The sequence below is a fragment of the Palaemon carinicauda genome, chromosome 1, assembly GCF_036898095.1.
Source record: "Palaemon carinicauda isolate YSFRI2023 chromosome 1, ASM3689809v2, whole genome shotgun sequence".
Classification (NCBI taxonomy): domain Eukaryota; kingdom Metazoa; phylum Arthropoda; class Malacostraca; order Decapoda; family Palaemonidae; genus Palaemon; species Palaemon carinicauda.
In genome coordinates this window covers 195,895,293-195,899,794 of record NC_090725.1, presented here as the reverse complement: position 1 = coordinate 195,899,794, position 4,502 = coordinate 195,895,293, and the positions used below count along the sequence as shown (strand labels likewise).

Sequence of the window (4,502 nt, the reverse complement as noted above, 5' to 3'; positions counted from 1 at the left end):
CGTTCGGTAACTTTGGATGCCATAGTAATAATAAAAAGAACATTACTAGGAGTGAAGTTCATTAGACATAAAATTTCCTGGGCTGTCCTCTTATGTCCTCGTTTTATGGCTCGTGCATATCTATCCTCTTCCTTTTCAGATACACTGCTACCTGAAAAGACATTGTAGTATTTAAAATTTTATCAAAGCACAACAACAATTAGTATAGATGAAGAACAAAAAACTGGATAGTTTTTATATATCTAATGGTTACTTAATGGGACACTAAACCGAAAAAACATGAAAAAACGCATTTTTTTTATTTTTGTAAAACTGAATATTTGAGCTCTTATAATAGCTTGTAGAGGTGTTTAAAGAGACAGAGTTGTAACCCTTGGAAGAGTGGGCGTGACGCTTTCGAATGTATGCACCTCGGTAATTAAGATTGTATTTGTTTTTTTTCTACAATTGCTGGTTATGTCATTATGTCTTATATTTCTGGTGGTTTCTAGCAATTTTTTCGCTTAGTAGAATCACTAACTGACCAAAGTCCACGATACAATAACCAATTATAGCCAGGGAAATTAGTAAAATCTCTCTTCCCTTGAAGAACGGTTGTTGTAGTCTGGCTCCTGAGGTGATCTGTTATTTACGCTTTCTTTGGCCATTTTTGTGTTTCTTTTTGGCATGTACTGTGCAGTGGTAAAATTTAACTATGAAATCCGGCAAGTTTAGACAGCCACAAGGAAGTTTTGCAAGGAAGCATGAAAAGTTAGGTAAATAACCGTGATAAAAAAGAATTTGTGATGCTATAAAGAAAATAAAGCAATAAAGGAGAGGCAAATACAAGAAAAATAAGAAAATTTCAGGAAGAAGAACGTACTATCGCTGAAAAGGGAGAGACTTACGGTCCAGTAATGACACCAATTCCATAGAGCCATTTTCTTTTTTGGTGAGGAGCACCAATGAGGAAAGGGAAGACACCCGCATTAAAAAAAGAAAAAAAAAAAACCCTCTCCAATGACTTGATGCACTAACACCTCAGCAGTGAGGTAATTTGTGGGCAAAAGTGCAAAAATTAAATCAAGACGAAAATAACAGTAGTGCCCAGAAGTAACCTCATGGTAAGTTGGTGCCCATATTTAGTTTTTAGCATTTATTTTAAAAATGATTCATTAGCTGCCCGCAGTATCATTATATTTTGAAGAGTTTTATATCTGGAAAGTAGAAGTTTCAAGAAAGAAATAAGTATGTTACAAGTATTTCCAAACTTTAAACTTCTGTACTTCAATTATTCATAAAATATAAGGTTTTTCACACATTTACATGAAACTTCTCGTAGATGTTGATATTAGTCTTAGATATGTAAAGTTTTTTTTTTCTTTTTTTTTTGACAAACTGAAAATTGACCTTGTCATTTGTAATCAAATAAAAAACTAGATTTTAGGAACATCATTCTGGGCAGCCATCTTGTGAGCATAATATTTCATTATATTTTGGGAAATACCAAAAAAAAAAAAAATGTACTGATATTTTTTTATTATGTTCAAGTACATCCATGATAAATAACCCGTCTCAAGCACAAATAGTAAAGCCAGAAGGATATTTGATAATAGTATAGAACACCACGCTCTCCATTTACTCCAATATAATGTAATCCTGCAGTTCTCACCTTCTTGCACAGTAATTAGGGGGTTATTTAAAATCCGGGAAAGCAATAATTAGCAAGATAGGTTGAAGAGGGGGAAGGGGTTATAAAAAGAAAATAGCTCGGTTTCCTCACTAAACGACATGGAACTGACGTCAACATAGTCAACCAAACAGATCGTGATGCCAGCGTACATAAACAGAAGTTCGTGATGCCAGCATACATTTGATATACTGTATATTCAAAATATACTTAATCAAGAATTGTGATTACTCAAAAGTGTCACTATTTGTAAATTGCATATTTTAAGGACACTTTTGAGTAATTAATCCATTTTTAATTAAGTATATATTGAATATACAGTAAATCAAATGTACGCTGGTATCACGAACTTCTGTTTATGTACGCTGGCATCACGAATTCTGTTTGGTTGACGATGTTGACATGTCAGTTCCAAGTTGTTTAGTGAGGAAACCGAGCTATTTGCTTTTTATAACCCCTTCCCCCTTCTTCAACATATCTTGCTAATTATTGCTTTCCCAGAATTTGAATAACCCCCTAATTACTGTGCAAGAAGGTGAGAAATGCAGGATTATATTATATTGGAGTAAATGGAGAGCGTGGTGTTCTTTACTATTACCATATTTTTTAACATAATCCATGAAAGTTTCAAAACGCTTTTTACCGATTTTTTCTACTTTTGATTTGGCGCCCCTTTAAAGACAACGGCAGAGAACTTCTGATGCAATTTAATTTTCGTAATCTAGGTGTCGGACGGTAAATATTGTAGGAAAATAGAGTCGAGGTGAAGACATGTATCATGCAGGTTTTTGGCAAATTGCTGAACTTGTAACTTGCCATAAAAAAAAAAAAGAAGTGTTGGCACAGACTCTTCCTTCAGTGCACGTTGACTTTAGGGTTTTTCAATTTCCAGGAGTCAGTCATCAGCATAGTCCTCTGCTTTCAATTGGACTGAATAGATTACAGCATGCTTCCAGTTAACATCGTCTGCACGTTTGCAAGCATGCACCATTTCTTCTTCTTTTGGGAAAATAAAATATCGAATACCCATATTAATGGTCTTTTTGCTATTATTATGACAACACAAACTGAAGGCATAGCTGCTGGAAGTTAATAAACATGACAGAGATCAATTAATACTAGCTCTATTCAGGCCAAACCTCTGCCACCGTCTCTGAAAATTTGTCACCAAAGCTTCGGACAAATGCACGTAGCTCACTGATGAGCCGACCTCTCCTAGTATATTTTAAGGACCTTGCATCAGATGAAGTGCAAGAAAGCCAACCTGTACAAAATAAAACCATTTGATTACACAGGAGACGGCGACTCTTGAAAAAAAAAAGGCGATTGCTTAACCCAAACTTTGTACTTACTCCATTGTTTTGACTATTTCCGGAAATATACCTGAGATATTAGGTTGGCCAGGGCATCAGCCACCCGTTGAGCCGTTGAGATACTACCACTAGAGAGTTATGGGGTCTTTTGACTGGCCAGTCAGTATTATCATTATTATTATTATTATTATTATTATTATTATTATTATTATTAAATGCTAAGCTACAATAAATGCTAAGCTACAACCCTAGTTGGAAAAGCAGGATGCTATAAGCCCAGGGGCTCCAATAGGGAAAATAGCCCAGTGAGGAAAGGAAACAAGGAAAAATAAAATATTCTACGAACAGCAAAAACATTGATATAAATATTTCCTTTAAAAACTATAAAAACTTTAACAAAACAAGAGGAAGAGAAACTAGATAGAGCAGTGTGCCCAAGTGTACCCTCAAGCAAGAGAATTTTAACCCAAGACAGTAGACCACCATGGTACAGAGGCTATGACACTCCGAGACTAGAGAACAATGGTTTGATTTTGGAGTGTCCTTCTCCTAGAAGAGCTGCTTACCATAGCAAAGAGCCTCTTCCACCCTTACAAAGAGGAAAGTAGCCACTGAACTATTACAGTTTAGTAGTTAACCCCTTGGGAGAAGAAAAATTGTTTGGTAATCTCAGAGTTGTCAGATGTATGAGAACAGAGGAGAATTTGTAAAGAATAGGATCCTCCTCTCTGGTTACGGTTTTTTTTCCATTTGCCTACGCACTCACACACCAAATAGTCTGGCCTATTCTTTACATGTTCTCGTCTGTCCTCATACACCTGACAACACTGAGATTACCAAACAATTCTTCTTACTGCACTGTAATTGTTCAGGGGCCACTTTCCTTTTTGTTAGAGTAGAAGAGACTCTTTAGTTATGGTAAACAGCTCTTCTAGGAGAAGGACACTCCAAAATAAAACCAGTGTTCTCTAATCTTGGGTAGTGACATAGCCTCTGTATCATGGTCTTCCATTGTCTGGAGTTAGAGATCTCTTGCTTGAGAGTACACTCGGGCACACTGTTCTATCTTATATCTTATTTCTCTTCCTCTTGTTTTGTTAAAGTTTTTATAGTTCATAAAGTGATATTTATTTTAATATTGTTGCTCTTCTTAAAATATTTAATTTTTCCTTGTTTCCTTTCCTCACTGAGCTATTTTCCCTGTTGGACCCCCTGGGCTTATAGCATCCAGCTTTTCCAACTAGGATTGTGGCTTAGCAAGTAATAATAATAATAATAATAATAATAATAATAATAATAATAATAATAATAATAATAATAATAATAATTTCCTAAGTTTTTATTATTACTTGCATTATATATTTACTTCTTTTACTTATTTGTGTGTTATTTCATTCTGACATTTTATGTATCATTACCTCAGATATCATATTGGCTAGTTTTTAACATATTTTTAATGTTTATTTTGTGTGGTGTTGTTATTACTATCATTGTGTATTTACTTTAACTCCTTGATATAG

General features: G+C 34.7%; 1 protein-coding gene across 1 annotated transcript in view; it reads left to right on the top strand.

Moving 5' to 3' along the window:
- The first annotated feature begins 648 nt into the window (after nucleotides 1-648).
- LOC137653372 (UDP-glucosyltransferase 2-like) overlaps nucleotides 649-4,502 on the top strand; it is a 123,135-nt gene continuing 119,281 nt past the window's right edge. The window contains exon 1 of the mRNA XM_068386742.1: nucleotides 649-1,103. The gene's annotated coding sequence lies outside the window, so the exon portion shown is untranslated. The remainder of the gene's footprint in view (nucleotides 1,104-4,502) is intronic.